We start from the raw sequence: 20,331 nt of genomic DNA on the forward strand, positions 1-20,331 counted from the left end.
GAATCTCAGACTCTTCTGCCAAGTAACAAGTGACAGGACAGGAGGAAACGGCATCAGGAAATTGCACCAGGCAAGGTTTAGATTAGGTATTAGGAAAACTTTCTTCATGGAAAGGGTGGTCAGCAATGGAAACAGGAAGGGAAGTCGCTGAGGGAAGTGGTGGAGTCGCCGTCCCTGGAAGTGTTGAAAAGCATGTGGATGTGGCACATGGGGACATGGTTTAGCAGGGAACATGGCGGTGCTGGGTTAATGGTTGGTCTCATTAGACCTTAGAGAAACCTTAGAGGTGTTTTCCAACCTTAAGAGTTCTAAGACAGCCTAGAAGGATGCTAAGACTTGTCCACTAGGTCATTTCATATGGGCTGCAGTTCTTATTGTGAGCTGTTTTCCAGAGCTATTTCTGGCTCTTCCAAGGCCAGCCTCTAGAGTAACACTGTGGTTGTGCTAAGACCAAGAGATATGGTAACACAGCATGTATGAGTGGGAGAGGGTGGACACAGAGAATAGTCTGTGGCAGCAACAAAGTTCTCTAGGTGGGATGAATTCAGGAACAATTTTTTTCCTAGATGCACTTTTTCCAGAAGCGCGTGGAAGAAATGTGCTGCTGCCTAGCTGTGAAGCACAGTGTCACTTTGCAAGATGGTGACATCCTCAACCAGGCAGAGTGCTCAGCGGGGTTGTTTGCTGCGTGTTTTGTGGCTTATGTCTATATTGAGTGAATGGGAGGTCTTTGCTATCCTCACCCTTCCTAACAGTGTTCTTGTTGCTTTTCTTTTGAAACTGAGGAGACTGGTACAAGACTCTGTATCCTAGATGAAATCACAGCACTGACTTTAATCAGGGAATTACAATGTTCTCTATCTTATTTATTGGTTCTTTGCATACGCAGTGTAACATCTTGATCATTTTTGACCACAGATGCACACTGAGTTTTCTGCAGTGACAACCTGGTGAATTTCTCATTTGAATGCAGTTAAGTTTTCAGTTCCGTGAATTATTTGAGTATTTTTGTTCACATCCAAGGTTGCATTGTTTGCATTTTAGTTACACTAAATAGCCATTTAATATTCCTAATGAGAAAATAGATATTTTCTACTGTGTTCAAGGAGATAATTTATTATCTGTGTTTATTGTGTTTTTCTTTGATCCCGACTGCCCTGTTCAACTTAATCCCTTTTGGCAAACAAGGAAATCCTGAAGGACAGCATCAATTATAAAAAGAAGTGATTCCTACTGTAAAATGTGTGTTGCTGAAAATAACAGCAAAGATATTCTAACAACTGATATGGCTGTGCTTCCACACAAAGAGAATTGATCACTTCATGTTACTTAGAGTGGATGAACAAGTACTTATGACCACCTGGAATCTAAGAGTGAAGACACAACAGCACCAGATTTGGTATGTTTATTGACATCTCAGCAGGATAACGAAAACTGATGCTCAACTGTATTCAATTAGTCTACAGCCTCCTAACTAGACTGGAGACTTTTCTTGTACCTATCACCAGAACCTACACATTCTGGGAGGGGCAAATTAGCTAACACTCAAAATGCTAAAATATTTATATATATCTGAAAATACATAAACCCAGTATTTAATAGCATGTATCTGACTCAGCTGAGTTTATTTTACAAAGCCTTTTTCATTTCATTTCAGTGACTATTCACCCAAAACATACAAAAAGACACATTCTTCCTTTATATTTTTCTGAACATATGGAAGAGTGGCTTCCTATTTGAACTCTTAATTCCTGAGCATTGCTTAAAACTGGGATGGACACACAATTTACAAACCTGAAAGGAAAGATGAAAGGTCACTTCCATAAAGTGCTTTACCTCTGCACATCCTTAGTAAAGGATGGGTTTCTACCCTTTCTATGAAATTAGTCTCCCACTTTTTAACTTTCTTAGTTTTTAAAAAATCTTTTATTTCCTCATTATCTAAGTTCTGCAAATATATCTTCAGGATTTTTAAAGTATCTTTTATTTTTCAGTCATGCTCAATTGTATCACAGAAAATGGTTTTTTTAGACAATGAAGTTCATAACTTTCCATGGCACAATTGCCCCAAACAGCCTATAACTCCCTTGCATTTTATCTAGCCAGCCTGATTGATTTATCTTTTTTTTTGAACACCTAATTATTTTGAGAATGTACAGCATCTCTACTTGTCAAGTATTAGCTCTCATTTTGGTTTCATTTAACTTCTGGAACTCCTCTAATAATACTTTCAAGTATGTCTTCAATCACGTTCAAAAACTTTCTATTTTTGCTCGTTCTTTCTCTGAAATTAAAATTTTACATAGGTGAAAAATCTTTACAGTTTTTACAGATGAATGATTTTTTAAGAGGAAAACAAAGTAAAGGAGATTAACTTTTCAGAATTATGACATTTGTGAGAGCTAAAATCCCAAGCAGGGAACACTGCATTGGTTTTATGAAGCAAAAATGCAAATATGTATTGAAAAAAAAAAAAAAAGAAAGCAAAAAAGGAAAGAAACTGATTCAGAAACTAGCAAAATGCTTTTCATAATAAATTGGGATCTTACAAGTGGTTTAACAAAAAAAAGGTGCTATAGCAATATATAGTATGATGGGGGAAATGAGTTGGCTGTATTCAGAATCATGTCGTGAATTACATGACTATATTTGCTTTTGTTAGTTAAGCTTACCTGTTTGAGACATCTGTTCATGAATCTGATGGATGATGCACATTTGTTGAAAGGGACTAGATGATTGTCTTTAGCTATTGTTAAGGATCATGTTTAACAATTTCTATTGAAATTCCTAACAGTGTTTTAAAATTTTGAGTTGATACTTAACGTGCTTAAGTAAAATTACTCTTGCAAAGGTTCATGTTTTGGAGTGGCAATTAAATACAGTAATTATTACAGATAAAGACTTACCTAAGCTCTTCATTCATTCCATAAAAGAAGGAGATATGTGCATATCTTTCTTTTCCCCCAGTCATACACATAGAAATCAAAGCAAAAGTAACATAATGAAAACCAAATTATGCCAAATACAAAAATCAAGCTGGTATTATAAATTATTGAAAAGTCATTATGAGTTCTGATTTTCTGTCAAAACAGACATACAGCTAGAAGCTTTTTACCTAGATATGTAACAGTTAAATATGATCAGGCTGATTCCTGAGTTATGATTCATTTGATAAAATGCAGACAACACCTTGCACATATTCTGAACTGGTCACCTTTGGGTCTCTCCATAGTTACTGCAGAGCAATACGCATTGGGATGGTAAAACAGATCTTTTCCTGAAGCAGGTACCTACATCAGCTTGGACTAATCACACTTTGACAGTGTTTATTTCTCCCTGTTGACTGTAACTTAGTCTTCAGTGATGCGTATGGATGCAAATGTTCTACACTGACAGTAAAAAAAATCAAATGAAACTGAATTTAATTTTAGTCTGCCTAGTGTTGTGGGTTAAATTATACCACCAGCATAGCCTATTTTAGCCAATATTAGCAATAAAAGCAGAACATACATATTGAAGGTTTATTTCTATAGTTTTTAATACAGAAGAAGTTCAGGTACAGTCCAAATAAATTTAAACTGAGGGATATGCAACTTCACTCTTTAGAATTATTGTACTACAGAAGGATCAAATTAAGACTTTAGTGGTGTCAGCCACAATGAACGAAGAGAAAAGAATGACGTCTTTAAAAAACAAAAGGCCACCCAAAAATACGTGTTCTGTCCACGTTGTGCTGTCTGTAGGATTTGGGAATTTTTGTGTGTTTATTTTGTCCTGTGTGCAATTTTAAAAGAAACTTGTGTCCAAAGATAATAATTTTAAAAAGCAATAAGCAGGATATTAATTCCACTGCACAACACAATGCTGGTTTTTAAATGGTGTGCATTGCTTTATTTGTGGTTTGGGTTTTTTTCCATTATTATGAAACATTTTCAGATATGAAAATCTCTATAAAAATCAATAGGGTCAATGTGAATATCTTTACAAAAAGATATGAAGGGTAATACACTACAGAATTAAATTTGAAAATTAAATTAACTTGTGTGTTTTCATTTGTTTAAAATGACCTTACTTTACAAAACACAAGTTCTTAATTCCTACAAGTTTATTTTCTCAATCTGTAAGATATCTGACTTGTAATTCTTACTAACAGCACTACATTTAACATACAGGTTTTAATATCTTAAAAATATCAAAATTATAGATAGCCTGACGTATTTTTACCTTAACCTTGGGAGCTGGCGAATCAAATATTTCTGTGACCAAACTGATTATTCCTGCAGATCCCTCTTAAGTTTTCACGGTGAGTCAGACCAATTTTTTTTTTTTATGAGTAAAGTTTCCAGAATATCTCAGTAGATTATGAGTCCTAGTTTCATTTTCTAATTAAATTTCAGAATTAGTATTTAAATAGGCATGGAATTTTTATGATATAAAATCTATAAATCTTGTCTTTAGGTGAGGTGGCAATAACTACAGGTTTTCAGGTCTAAGTCCCTTTTTCTTCTGCAGTTACCTGTCTCCAGTAAATTCCAGATTTCTGGTACTGTGTCTTCAGACAGAATACATTATTCTGCTTAATGCATGTAGAAACTAGGCTTGGAAAGATAGGAAGAATAAGATAGTCTGACAAGATATGACAGATATAAAGTAAAATGGTGTTTAGTCAAAATATGGCATGGTGGAGTTTTTTCCTCAAAACTCAGCTGAAATTTTCAGTTTTATTCCTAGTGAATCAACATCAAATAAAATGTCAGCAAAATAATATGTTATTAAAGTATTGATAAGATGCAAGCCTTTAAAGTTCTTGAAATCCCCTCACAAAATTTCTGTATCATATGTTTGTTTTAAGTGCTCTGGTGCTATCAAAAGTTGCTTTAAAGTAAAATCAATTAGAAGCAGAGGACAGTATGAGAGAACCAACAATACAGCTGCCCGACATTGAGCTGTGTCTTTTGTAACAATCAGTCCTAACTCTGGGATCTGAGTAATACAGAGGAATTTCTTTTTTCTTTGATTATTTAACCACTACTAAAATGGATTTGAAGGCAAAATAAAGTTTGGAGATCTGAAACAACTCATGCAAATGCTTATCTTACTGATAGACCTTCACTTTTCAACTTACAGTATAAATAAGCATGATTTGAGGTGTCTGGAAGGCTGAAAACCCACCTGTCAGTAATGAACAATCCACTATTCAACCCATGGGCAGGGAAATAATGACTGCATATCGAACAGTCATAAGTCTCCATAGGATCAGTGTTTCTTTTTATGGGAAGATACAGAACTTTCTCTCTCCTGTCATCACGTAACTGCTCAGCCTCTAGTGCCTGTATGTTATGACCCTGCCTGTATTTCTGAGTGGCTAGCTTGAATGCTTTTTTTTGGGAAGTGTCCATCCAATTGGAATTCATTGGGAAAAAAAAAATTATGAGGCAAGAGAAAAAGTTGAATTTCATATTCCAAAACTATTCCCCTGGGAAATGAGAATTCAGAATGTATTTGCAATGATTCAACACTGGCTCTCTGTAAAGCCAGGCTAATGCTCATAGAAGAATGCTCTTCAATATAAATTTCTTTTGACAGGAGCCTGTGGCCTTGTTTGTTGGGGTGATAGGTCACAGAGGGGATTTTTGAAGACTTGTACCTTGTCTGTGATATCATACAATATGTTGAACTGGCCTTAGTGGTTTAAAAAGTCCCTCATGGCTTTATTTGCACCTATACAGAAAAGAATATTGTTAAAACATGTGAAACACAGTAGAAGAAGAATAATACTAATCAAAACAGTGCAATGAATCATTTCAATAAGAATTTGAGAATAATCTTTTTTTCTAATATTAAGATTTATGAACTTGACTCAGTGGAAAAAAGTTATATATAGTTATATATAGTTATTTCCTATCTCTAGTAAGAAGCCAAAATGTGGTTTCAAATTCCAGGAGAAATAAGTAATTTCCTGAATCCTAAAAGTCTTCTAGGTTTGACATTTTCAACGGGACACCTCTTCGCAGGCTTGAGACTTCCAGTTTAATCTTCACCAAGAAAATGTCTCTTAATTCAAGAGTCACTAGCTGCTAGTCAGCAGTTGTGCTAAGCCTAATGCCCCCCCCAGAGGAAAGCCCATTACTCATGGACCCAGACTTAACCATTTTAGTCCTGGTTATTATCCAAGCAGCCTTTAAATAATGACCTACAAGGAGATGCTAGGCATTTTTTCTTTTTTTTTTTTCCCAACAGCAGACCTCACACAAACTCTGAAAATTCACTTTTCTTTGGAGCAGCTTGGTCCCATTATTTCTCCAGCTTCAGCACAATGAAAATACTTACATGAGCTGTCAAGGCTTATCTTTCAAATAACTCCTAAATACTTCACCACAGAAAGTAAAACATGGTGACTAATATTCTAACATCTGTTGCACATTGTCATGCATCCTGCAGTTGCCAACCAGCTAAAATGGCAGCACATTTATGTGTCAAGATTTCATCTGCTTCTCCTCTGTAATTCTAGGAAATCTAAGCTCCTACATCACTTATACTCTAAAAGATAAGGCTAAGAATCAAAAATTTTCTCTCTGGAGAAAATATGATGTGTACTTCGTCAAGTGCAAAGAGTTGATGTCCTGCTCTAAGCTTCTCTTATCTAATTGAACATTCAGTTATAGAAGCATTTACTAACAACAAATGAATGAAGAGAATGCCTCTCTTTGATGGATTATAAAATAGAGGAAAAAAGAAGAAAAATCAGCCATCATATTTGTTTGGTCTGATTAAATCAGTTTCTTGGATGGATTTCTACAGCTAATAAGATATGTGATTTTGAACATACCATATTACACTCCCCCAACACTAAACATTTCATGAAATAAAATGGTTTTTTTTTAAGAATAAGATCACAGTTGGCTCTGTTTTCTCAGCCTGATTCTTTATGCTTGAGTTTTGCACATATTATCTCTTGCCAGTGGAGACTTTGTATGGTAATTTCTAAAAAAGCCAGGTAAGTCCTTCTGTCTTATATGAATCTTAAAGAACATATGCTATTCTATTCTATTCTATTCCTATTCCTATTCCTATTCCATTCTATTTCTATTCCATTCAATTCTATTCAAAAATAGATTTGATGTTTCTTACTTCATGAAACTTCTTCCCGTACTTGCTGCCCCCATCAGAAATAATGAGGCAATTTCTGAGAGTCTTGCTGCAGTTCAAATAATTTGGTAAAAAAAATTAATAAAAAAGCCCTAAAATACACATGCACAACACCAGGGTGTATACAGAAATCTTCAGGTACTTAAGCTTAGGAGAGCTGCCTTGTGGCATTTACAAATACCTAAGTGATTAAAGAACGTAATTGTCCTTGTCCAGCAGTACATACTAAATGAATAAATGACTTGTCTGCTTAGAGCACTTCCACAAATCCTGGGATGTATAAATTTAAATATTGTATTTTAATTTATTGGCATTTCCTATTGCATAAATATTCCTAATAAAGTTAAATTTCCATACAGGTTCAGAGAAGACACACGAAATGTGGCTTTCAGTCATGAGTTATTGTGGAGACTATTTCATGGGGAAACCTTCAATTTCCTTTTACTACTCCCATCCTTTCTGGTCACCCGTCAGAAACGTAGATAATTCACTTAATTTCAAATGACTGTAGGATTCTTATTTTTGTTTTATCTTAAAAGTATCCTTGTTTATTACGATTTTTATTTCTTTGATCTTCATTTTTATTTTATATTTTCTTTAATCTATTGATAGTTTTTTTTTACACGGCAGAACCACACTGATTTTTTTTTTTTAATTTTAATATTTTAAAGAAAACCTGCCTTTAGACATACTAAGATCCCATCAGATCTTCTAAGCTAGGTCAAGATGGATTAATACCTGGAGCAGACACCTCAAATGAATATCTAGGCCTCTTAGAAAATCTAAATCTATACAGCACAGTACTAGAGGGCAATGTACAGCTAAAAGTGTTATCTTTTATATACATTAAAAACTGATGACATTTGTAAAATCTTATGACAGAAATTGTATTGATTTTTCATGCCTTACTTTTGTGTATTGCACTTAGAATCCTAAAATTTTAAAACTTGGGCTGCCAAAATACAGTATTTCCTGTTGGGGCTGTGGTCAGTTTGTCACACATCATCTCTGCCCCTCTACTTCCTCAGGGGAAAGATTGCAGGGGGATCTCTGCTGCAATGCCTGGAGCACCTCCTCCCCCTCCTTCTTCACTGACTTGGTGTCTGCAGGGCTGTTTCTCACATATTCTTGCTCCTCTCTCCAGCTGCAACTGCAAAGGGTTTTTTTCCCACTTCTGAAATCTGTTATCCCAGAGGCGCTGTTGCTGATGGGCTCCGCCTTGGCCAGTGGTAGATTCATCTTGGCGCCAGCTGGCATTGGCTTTATCAGCCATTGGGGAAGCTTCTAGAAGTTTCTGCAGAAGCCACCCCTGTAGCCCCTCTCCTGTTACCAAAACCTTGCCATCCAATACAAAATCTCGTCTCCAATGTCATATAAGTAGTAACTGACATTTGAGTGCTCTAGGGTTTGCTTTGGTAATAAAATCAAAATTACAGAATTCATCTTAAGCTAAGACAGAAACTATCTCTTCTGTTTTTTACTGATTAGTGTTGATCTTGCTTGCAGCAAGCCTAAACTGATTTGACACGTGGATTGTCCCTACTTAAGCTGTGAACACAGAGACTGGCCCAAGTTATGACATTTTGGTACAGTTTCAGTGTAAGCTCATCTCTAACTGAGAAGAAATAAAAATGGTTGAGCTATTCTAAGATTCTCTGTTATGCAAGATTTTTCCTGTCTTAAATGCTTAATGAGGAGGCATCAGATTCTTCTTCAGAGTACCACTTGCACGTCCTAGACACTGCTATGAAAGTTCACGTGGGTTTATTTTTATGGAAAGCTATGTGCACACTGTGTTGAAATATGGATTCAATGAGCTAACTAGTGTCCATTAAAGGAGAATAGGGCATAACGACAACCAGCTTTTCTGAATTGAGTCCAAATGAGATACTTCATGTCAATAATTCAGAACCCACCTGGTGCAACTTAAAATCCAATTTAAGCAGCTACCTTCCCCAAGTACCCATAAGAATTAGGCGCTGAAGGGTGAGATCCATGGAAGTCAGCTACCAGAACTGTGAGCTGCCTAAGTTTTCTTGTTGGAGGCTCCCTGTCCCTCTAAAGTCCCATATTTTGATCCTTGATGGTACAGAATTTGAAATTCCTAGCCCCTTGAATCCTCTCCTAGAGTTACATGAACAACTCACGCCAAGAACAGGGCTTCAAACCTTACTTGTTAAATATACCAGATTGGTATCTCAATTACCAAAGAATAGTCACACTACCTTTTGTGGATCACTGTATATTTAGTTATTTATTTTTAAACAGTTAAAAAAAAAAAAAAAAGCCTTACCTCAGGGTATTTTGGCTCCTATCATGTAAAGATGCAGTTTTGAATGAGCCATTCTATAAGAACAGGCACATACAGTTCCTAGCTGGGGTCTCTTACAGAGCTACTCTACCCTAGGCAAGAGTATGCTGGAATATTTCCTCTTGCATTTTAGACAAGGCTTAACCTCCTGTCATGTTTTGACAATGCCAGTGGATTCAATATTTCTAGGTGTCTTGGGGCGACTTTATGATGTGTATCCCCTATTGCCACTCTATGCCAGACCTGAATCCTGTGCCTTTCTGTGCCTTTAAAACTGGGTGTGAGAGAAAGAAAAAAGCCAGACAAACTTTTCAAAGCAGTTTGTTCTCCAAGGTCACACTACTCCTCTGCGTGCTTCTGCAGCAGCAAGAGCGGAGGAAGCACCCTTTGCTGTTTTTCAGCCAGCTTTTGGCTCTGTTTCTCCAGAGAGAGACAGAGAGTTAATTTTTTTTTCCCCTGGGACTTCGGCTTCTTCTCCTTCTCTTCTGGAACTGTTCAGAACACCAGAACTTACTGGGAGAGCTTTCCACCAAGGCCCGGAGGGGGCCCACTTCAAAGAGGAGAGAAAGAGAAACCACACCCCAAGAAAGGACTCTGAGAATTTATTAGGTTCTCTCCACAGCAAGAGGTTTTATTATTTAGCATTATTCTTTTCCCATTGTGCATTATGTATGTTAAATAAATAGGGGTTTTTTTTCCTTTCACTTTCCTCCAAGAAAAACTTTTTCTTGAACCTGGTGGGGGAGTGGTGGCTGAAACCTGCCTTCTATTAGAGGACGTTCATTTTAGATGTTCCTCCGAATTTGTGTCAAACAGGGACACTAGGTGAGATCAGGTGAATTTCAATGGAGCTATCAAATCAGTTGAGTGCAAAATAGTTCAGGGCTGCCAAGGGTGCAAACACATAGAAAAAAGCAAACAGCGGTACCTCGGAGGCGGCTAACTTTGGGACAGAGATGTATGTTAATATTACAATTAGATTATAATGAACCAAGCTCATCTGAGGAAAATGATTTTGCCAGAGTTGTTGGCTTAGCAGCCTGACATCTATTTCCCTTCAGTGTCAGGTGTTATGTGGGTTCTTAGATGCAAAGTACCATCCAGTTCTCCTCCCTGCAAAGATTCCAACAGGGCCTGGCTGGGGTGTGTCCACTCTGCTCCACCCTCTATTCTGTCCCCCTTAGCAGGTACTTACTGTTGTCTGGGGAATCATTGTGGAGCATGCCAATCATATTCCATCCAGAGATTAGAAATTGTATTTCAGCCTATAATTTCCCATGTTATAGCCTGTTAGAATGTGAATAGAACTTCTGCCCAGCCATTTTCCACATATGGATAAATCTTCACTTTTTCTTTATCTAAAATCTGTATCTCAATCCACAAAGCCTATTTGTCACTGAAGCTTCTGTAACAGTGTTTTCTCCCTTTCAATCATGGGCATTTTTTATGCCAAAGAGAGGGATTTAGAGGGGTGCTGCCTGTGCTTTCCACCCCATACCAGTACAACCCAAAAAGTCAGATATTCTGGGACAGAGAGGAAAGTAGACTGCTCCAGGGGCCCCATATCCATACCTGAACTGTATCCAGCCTTATTCACAACAGCATGAATATTTTATATTTTCATTCCTTACCACATTTTTATTTGACTTTTTAACTAGTACCTATATTTGTGTACCTTTTCATTCTTTTTCAGGCATGCATAGATCATGGGCAGCTGCACAAGTGAAATAAAGGTGGGTCATGAGGACTGTGACACAGCGAATCACTGTTTATCTCTAAAAATACCCAGAGCCACATAATTTGACTTCAAAATTTGCTGTGCTCTGCAGTGAGTATACTATCACTAGTCATCTTTTCTGTGCAATGCTAGTACCAATTACTCTAATTAAAAGAATACAAGAGAATTATCTGAAACACCTGGATTAACTTTAACCTGTTGCTTGCTGAACCAAACTTGCATGCCTTTTATACCATCCCAAAGAATCGCTGTTTAAATCAATAGGGTAAGAGCAATAGTTTCTTCAGGCAACATTCTATGAGATTTCCTGGAAGATTATGATTCCTTAGACTTCTTTTTCAAGCAAAAGGAGATTAATACTGTCAAGATAGTAATGACAAAATATGTATGAGGCAAACTTACCTTGCTTGTGTAACTTATTCTTTATGGGTGAAAGAAATCAAGATTTATTTTTCATGGAAATATAGAATGGTTTGGGTTGGAAGGGCCATTAAAGACCACCTACTTCCAGCCTCCCTGTCATGGGTGGGGACACCTCTTACTAGACCAGGTTACTCAGAGTCTCATCCATCCTGGCCTTGAACACCTCCAGGGATGGGAAATCCACAACTTCTCTGGACAACCTGTTCCAGTGCCTCACCACGTTCATATGAAGAATTTCATCCTAATGTCTAGCCTAAACCTACTCTCTCTCAGATTAAAGCCATTTTCCCTTGCCCTAGCTCTACATGCTCTTGTACAAAGTCCCTACTCAGCTCTCTTGTCAGCCCCCCTTAGCTACTGGAAAGCTGCTTTCAGGTATTACCAGAACTTTCTCTTCTCGAGGCTAAACAACCCCAACTCTCTCAACCTGTCCTCATAGGAGAGGTGCTGCAGCCCTCTTTAAGTGTAGATATTATTCCAATTAGTAAGAGGTTCTTTGGTTTAATTTTCAAAATGTTTTTATTTTAAAGCCTTCAGGATGTAATCATTATTAACAAATAAATTGGAATATTCTTAGTGCTTAGCAGCTGAATGGTTCCGTTTAGCTGTGATAGGATATATCTGTCAAGTGAACTTGTCTCTTATCTCTAAGCATATGAAACAAACTGCTAGGAAATTTATTTTAAAACCTAGGAAAGAATAAAATATTTCTTTTCAGACCACCTAGACCTTGCCTAGAGCATTTTTCCTACAATATTCGGTTATAAAGGGATTTATTGGGATAACTGAAATGAACAAATGTTATGTCTCAGCCTCAGATTTAAAGAAGTTTTGCATGCAGAAGGTGTCTTCATGGCTTTCTGTGGGTCATTTCCCTGTCCCTGGCAAGAAGATATAAACATTCCTTAGCTTAAGACTGTGCAAGTCCTAGGTTAGGCTTGGCTAGGAACTGCAGTGCTTTGCTGTCCTTTAATCTCACACATAAACATACAAAAAGCAAACCAATTTATTTTATTTCCTTGAAAAATTATCTCATCCTTTTAGCTATCAAGAAGCTTAAAGCTGAACAAGTATTTATTTCTAGTAAAATACTTCCTATTTACAGAAAATTTAAAAATTAATTCCACCAAATTTTACCCTATATAAATATAAAGCAATTCCCATTAGAAACATACTGTAAATCACTTTTTTGACTGTTATGGATAATTTATCACCAGGTCTTAAGTGAAGACTTGGGATTGCCTACTGCAGAAAAAAAATTCATTATGGATATTTTTCAGGAGCAGAACTTAAAATTCTCTTTTCACAAGCTTCCATAACAGCAAAATTTCATCTAGCTCTAAAGTAAGAGAGTACATTTCCTCTATTAAGCACATAACTAATATGTAGGGAGGGAACATACTGCTGTTCCTCCAATGAGATATTGATTTAATATCACTAATCTACAGGATCACCAAGTCTAAATTAAACCTAAGAGATTGACTAGTTTCTTAAAGCTCTTAAGGGACTCCAAGTCAATAACAGTAATACTAGGCATTTGTATAGCACAAGATGTCAAGATACCTTATAGATGTTAATTATGCCTCAGAATAACCCTTCCATCTATAAATAAGCTGTGTAGCACATTCACTATTTAAAAGCCAACATCTACTTTTTTTCAGGTACTGCATTCCTAGAGAGAAGACTGCAAGAGGGGAAGAAAAAGTGTCTTGTGAAAAGCTTTTAAGTTTCTCAAATCATGCTTTCTTCAAGGAAATTAGTATTTTCTTTAGTGGTTTTCCACTTCCACATCTGTCTTTTAAAAAATTAGAAAAGAAAAACAAAATTAAGAAAAGGTAGAGGAAATAAAGTCATGATGGAAAGAAGAGCATAGAAAACAGTATTTCACACAGATATGTAGAGATTTACGTCATTCATGGAAACTTGTTATATTTTGAAGGATCATAAGTACTGCATCCAGCTGTGGGATCCCCAGCACAGAAAGTACATTGACTTGTAGGACCAAATCCAGAAGAGTAGGGCCACCAAAACCCTATTAGGGGTATGGAATACATCTTCTGTGAGGAAAAGCCAAGAGAATTGGGATTTTTCATCCTTGAGAAGTCTTCAGGATGACCTATTCGTGGCTTTCCAGTACTTTCAGGGAGCCTACAAGAAAGATGGAGAGAGACTATTTACAAGGACATGTAGTGACAGAACAAGGAAAATGGCTTCAAACTGAAAGACAGTAGGTTTAGGTTAGATATTAGGAAGAAAATCTTTACTTGAGTGAGAGCGATGAGGCACTGGAACAGGTTGTCCAGAAAAGTTGTGGATGTTGCATCCCTGGAAGTGTTTAAGGGCAGATTGGATGGGGTTATGAGCAACCAGGTCTAGTGAAAGGTGTCCCTGCCCACATCATCAGGGGTCTTAGAACTAGATTATCTTTAAGATTCCTTCTGACCCAGGCCATTCTATAATTCTATAATAAACAGAAATTTAAAAATGAAAAAGTGTGTGTCTAAAATTTTGCATGTTTTCTAGTTAACTCTATTTATGAGGTTCTAGTATTTGTGAGGCTCCAGTACACACTGATGCATCAAATTAGTGTTTTTCTAATAAAATTACTGTTGACTGAGCTTCTCAACAAAGGAGACCAGAAGCTGGATTGCCAAAGAGGCCACTGCTCCTGAATCCTGTGCCAGTCTTTCACCTACCTTGTCCAGTAATGACTGGCAGCACTAGAGCCAGAGTAGGATGCAAGACACTTCCTAGTGCCCCTCTTAAATCACTGTACTATTCTCTTCCGCATGGTCTTTTTGATTGAAAAAAAAAAAAGATAGGAATTTATTTCAAGATGAATGCCTAATTTTATGACCTTTTCCTGTGTTGCCCCATGAAAGCCTGAGGTGGAAAGCTCTTTATTTATGAACCAGAGTGGGTTATAAAACAAGTATTGCCAGTTTCCCCTCACATTGGCATTCATTTCATGATTATTTTTTTTTTCTCTGATATAAGAACTGCCTACACCCCTGCTCACCATGGCAACTGAAGAATCTAGCAGCAGACTCAGGGTAGGAAAAACATAAGGAAAAAAAACAACTCAAAAATATCCCCTGACACTAAAATTGATTTTATTTTCACAGCAACACACTATGAAATTGCAAGGGAAAGGGAGCTAGCTACCTATATTTCAGATGGAATCACCCAGCATGGGAGGAGTACAAAGATGTGTGTGTCTGTTTGCATGTTACACTGGAGTATGTTATGGGTAGGTGGCACTTATTTCCAAAGCATGTTTTGACTGTTGAGGGAGGATGAGATACTGACAATGACATGTTAGTGGATGTTTCTGTGGAAGAGAAGACGCTCATGTACTAGATGGAAAGCACAGCAATTTTGTTTGAAAAGTCTTCCTTCTGTTCCTGAGTTAGTGCAATGCACATAACTGTTGACAAATATTTATCAGCATGTCTAAACACACAGAAAGTGAGAAGCAAGGTCTTTCAACCACTGTCAGAATGAAAACAGACACTGATGTTTCCTAACAGCATAGTCAAATGCAATACAAGAATATCAGCCTCAGAGGTTATAGCTACTTAAAACAACAAGGAATATGAATTTATAGGAGTAATTTCATAGAAATTACTGAAAAAAGGCATTTCAAAAATTACTTTGACACAAATATGAAATTAGTAATAATTAAAATTATATTAAATTATATTGTTATTTTCTAATCAGGAAAACACATATTAGAAATGAGAAAGGAAAAAGCAACACCCTAATAGCTCACCTTATTAAGGAAAAAGGAGCCTATATAAAAACTAGTAAGTAAAAACATCAATGAAAAGTTTTCTTGATGTCTGTGGGAAAAAGATTTGATTCATATGACTAAGGGAAACAGTCTCACACACAGTAATCTAATATCAGTAGACAGGATTATTGAAAGTTTTCTTACATAAACCTGGTTAAAAACTCTATTTTTTCCTAATGAAAAGGACAATAGGTAAAATAGCTTTCCTTGTTTGTAATCAGTTGTAAATGTCTTGAAACTGAATTTAAGAAAAAAAGGAATAAATATCATTTTCCACCACATATTGAAGGTAAACTATTCCATATATTCAAAAGAGAGCTTTTAACATAAATGCTTGTATGTGGAGGCCAAAGTTCACAAACTCCTTCTGTGCCTACTATACCACTGGAATTCCATGTTGCCCTCCAAACACAGACTTCACACATGACTCTTGAGGAAGGAAAGCAGTGGTTGCCCAGCTCTAGACCAGCACACAAGAGTCACAGATAAGGGATGCAATTGAATTTAGGGGCTGAGATGCACACCTGCGTCTACAGTGCAGGTGACAGTTGTCAAACACCTGATGGTCCTCTATCTATTGCACAGAAATCGGAACAGGAGGTTATCAGGTTTGACAAGCCACAGAGTAATGTGCATGTGTTCAGAAAAAATTGGATCAATTTTTGTATGTTTTTGGTAACATTCAGCTTACTGTATTTTAATTTCATAAATTAGCTTTCTGTTGCTATTTATTCTTTAATTTTCCGAGTTATCATCTCTCATTGAATGTAGGTTGCAGGAGAATGAAGGACAGGATCTACAAAATGCAGAAAGCAGATCTAATGCTACAGGAAATGGAGCCAGAGTTGAAGACAATCAAATTCAAATATGACTAAAACAGAGTAGTGGAAAAGTATGTATTGATAAGGAAAGATAATAGTAAAAATAATGAGGTAGCACTGTAAATTAATTATATGAAATATTGGTTTAAAAAAGTATTTTTTTTAATTGAATACTTTAGTTAAAACCACTTGGGGAATGACTGACCTAGCATTTATCTTCAGGCAGTTTTAGTACAATGTTCTATACCTCCATTTAAATTCTGCTGTAATAAGAAGTCCTGAGAGACAAAGGCACTTGCTAGTCCTCAGATGTGCAACCAGCTTAGAATACCAAGATAAAAACATCAAACTAGCTAGAGTTTGCATTTAAAGCAGTGGGAAAAATGTAGAAATGCTCCAGAAATAGTGCAAGAAAATCAGCTGAAGAAAAGGCAATATAAGTTTGCCAAGAGACAAGGGAGAGCTGGAAAAAGGACTCATCAAAAAGTGCAAGAATGAAGACAGACGTGCCAAAAATTGAAAGATAAAAGTTATTTTATTTATGCAAATAAAAGGAGAATAATGTGTAAATGGATCCCTCTCTGCAATTATCTTCATATTCCTGACATTAAAGATAATCAGTGTATAGCACTAAAACTAAAGTAATCATTTGCATCTGTGTTCAAGAAGCAAGGATGTGGACTTGGGGGTTGAGTCAGCATCGGTAACACTGAAATCTCTGAAATGTTCATGAAACATCTTTTCCTGATTTAACGAGGGTTTGAAAGAGATTATTTACTCTTATGTATGTCTTACCTATCTTTTCCTTTTACTTAATGTTTTCAGTTTCTTTTAATGATAACTGAGTCATGGGAAGATGACTGCACATCTTCTCAAATTAGTATTGTAAACATTAAAGAAGCACTTAAGTGGAAGTACTTCTCCAGTTTCCAAAGGTACTGTTGCGTAATGAGCTGGTGTCAAAAAGATTTTAAGCATGCATACTTGCCAAGGAAAAACTGGACTTTTATATTATGATTTTCCCTTTTATTTACCCAAGAAATGTAGTTCTTGTGTTCAATTGCACCATGTTTGTACTATGTCAAAAAGAAACAATTCAATTTTTTTATAACTAGACCCTTTTCAGCAGTAAGAACTTTGAATAAACTCTCCAGTTTGATGTTCTAGGATGAGTAATGTGAAATATGAAGATTCTATATTCTTTATTTCCATTCGTCTGCAAGTACTTTCAACCACTTCAGCTTACTATTTTAATTCACCTTTTTTTAAATTAAAATAAAATTATCTGGATCAAGATTGAATTTGACATTCAAAATTAGGTGGGGGCAAGCATATAGAAATATACAGCCAAACTTCCAAAGGAGTAGAATTTTATTTGGGAAAAGTTTATGAGAATTTGCCTCTAAAAGACAGAAAAATATTTGCTGGAAATTTGCATTCCTGTTAGCCCTCTTTCATTATGCAAAATGACACCTCCAAAAGCCTCAGGTATTTCTAATAGAAACCAAAAGAAAAAGTGATAAAGAAATTTAAATCTAATACAATACTTTGGTAGAATATTTTTAAATGATCAGCTGTATATTAAGCTGTAGAGAATACTCATCACAGTCACTCTGACTTGTTATATTCTCTTATCCAGAACTACCTAACCCAAGGCTAGATGGCTTTGAAATTTGAAAGCAGGTTTCTGAGCACTAGACCTTGCATCTATTATCATCAACAGCTTCAGTATGTGAGTGTGCATATGTACAAAATTAAGCAAGGTGTTATCTGCAAGCTTTCTTATTTATAGATAAACTTTTCTTCCAGGTTTTAAACTGTTTTTTTTATGAATGATACAAAAGAAAACAACTTAAGTACAAATGAACAAAGAATGCAAGTCAATCCTTGCATGGCATGAATCAGAGTGACTACACTGAGAAACAGCACCAGCTGAGAATATACTCAAAAACATCAATGTTTTCATTCAGAACAATGTAATATCTCAAAACCTTAATCCTAGACTGCTTAAATCCAACTCTTTGGTAATACTATTCCTTGTGCCATAGTGAAATTTCATTAAAACAGATTACTTCGGGGTAGTACATTTCTTACAGAAGAAAAGCAGAACAGCAGTTCTAGCTTCAAAACCACCAAAACAGATGACATTTTAATAAACGAAACATGAGTTTGGTCAAAATCTAAGTGCAGAATTCTTGTGTTTTAAGAGGAATATTCTAAGGTTTTGGAAAGGAAAAGGCAAATTTGAACTGCTGATTGGGTTTTTTTACATTTTGGAGGCTTTGTGATGGGATTTTTTGGCCATACCTCATTCACAGCCATTGTCCATAAATTAAGGTATTTTTAAAAGTTCCAACTTTCTTCTGAAGTTTTTTTAGTTTCTTCCTATAGCCTGAATTTCTTAGCATTCAATAGTGGATTTGCAGAAGGTATTTTGCTTTAGTGTGGAGTTGCTATTGTAAAACATTTAATTTCAATGTTATTGCTGCAAATCCATCCTGTGCTATGTCGAGTTGTTGTTTGCCAAGAAACCAAGGACGTAACAAACCTATTTTAGCTGGAAAAGTCCAGCAATATTACACATCAGACCTCTGACAGTACACCAGAAATAACAGAAAAGCGCACCCTCAGCAATAATCAGCCATTGCTGAGAACAGGATTATGCCTCACCTTTGGAACTGTTCAACAAATTTAGTGAATATCCTGTAAAAACTTTGGCCTGGAGTACTTCAAGAAGCTAGAGATGATACTGACATATGGGCAGCATCTGATGAAGTTATTTCCAGAAAATCTGAAAGGATATTTTAGAATCGTGACTGTTAGAGAATATGCTTGATAACTAAGAGATCTCTCAGAAAAACAAAAGAGATTTAGTGGAAATATGAATTAAACAACCATTTCTCTATTGCTCTCTGAACATGACTAGTTTCCATTTTTTTTTCTTTTCCTTTCAGCTAAACTGTTTTCTAATCACCCTGAAACTTGCAGTTCTAGCAGAATGATTGTCTTAGTTAACCTCCTATTAGTTATAATAAGTAAAGAGGAAGTGTAGCTCTGTATTTAGAGGAAAACACTAACAATTGAAATATTTGAAAAGAACTTGGGAGTTGGGGGACCCCTACGTGATTGCTTGTTCTGGGCAAAATAAAAAATTAGAGATCGTTAGAATTATATCTGGCGAAAGAGGAAACTCAAAAGGAATGGTTATAACCTCTCACAGATCTGAGAGCAGCAACATGCAACAGCCCCACCTGCCCCAGTGCCTTCCTCCTCTCTGTCCATATCCCAGGAGTCCATTTCAGCCCATCCCAGGCCATCATCCCCTGCCCCACTGATGCTCTCGGAATGCCCATCTCCAGCTCTGTCCCTGCTAACCCTGACTTGCTCACTGAACTTCTCAGGCTGACCTTGGACTTGACTGACCTTTTCAACTTCTCTGTCCAAGGAACACCTTATTATCCCAACCCTGAACCTGCATGGGATAGCAAAGCAAGCCCCCCACTGGATCCTCCCTGACAATAACCAGGAAAAGTGTACTGAGGGACACCATGAAATGTCAAGAAACTTGCCGTACAGCTGGGAAACTGGGAGCAAGGCATAAGATAGGAGCATGAAAGGAGAAAGAAAGCAAGCAAGCGAGAAAGAAATCAATTTTCATCTTTGTTTTATAGGCCTGTGATCTTACTTAAGGAGTATTTTTAGCTTGTAAAATAGTTACCTGATTTAACTCTCCTCTACGAAGAGCAATTACAAACCACAAACATGTCATTCTGGATGAAATGCCTCTGAAGCCATTCAAGCTTGAATCAGTATCAGCAATGGTACAGTAAAACTATGGAAACAAAGATGAGAACTAAATGTGGAAAAGGAGAGAAGTCTGCAGATGCAGACTGAGGTTTGGAGTATCTGTTTTAGTTTTTCTGACCAATGAAGAACCAAAAGAGGTTGTGTGCTGAACAATATTTATATTCAATTGCTTCTATGTACAGCAAAATCTGAGGAGCCTGGGGAGAAAGAGACATAACTCTGCCTCTGTATAAAGCAAAGCTGAATCAACACAATATTTTGTTTAAATAGTTCATAATTATTTTTTTCC

This window comes from Corvus hawaiiensis, chromosome 2, assembly GCF_020740725.1.
Source record: "Corvus hawaiiensis isolate bCorHaw1 chromosome 2, bCorHaw1.pri.cur, whole genome shotgun sequence".
In the NCBI taxonomy this organism is placed as follows: Eukaryota; Metazoa; Chordata; class Aves; order Passeriformes; family Corvidae; genus Corvus; species Corvus hawaiiensis.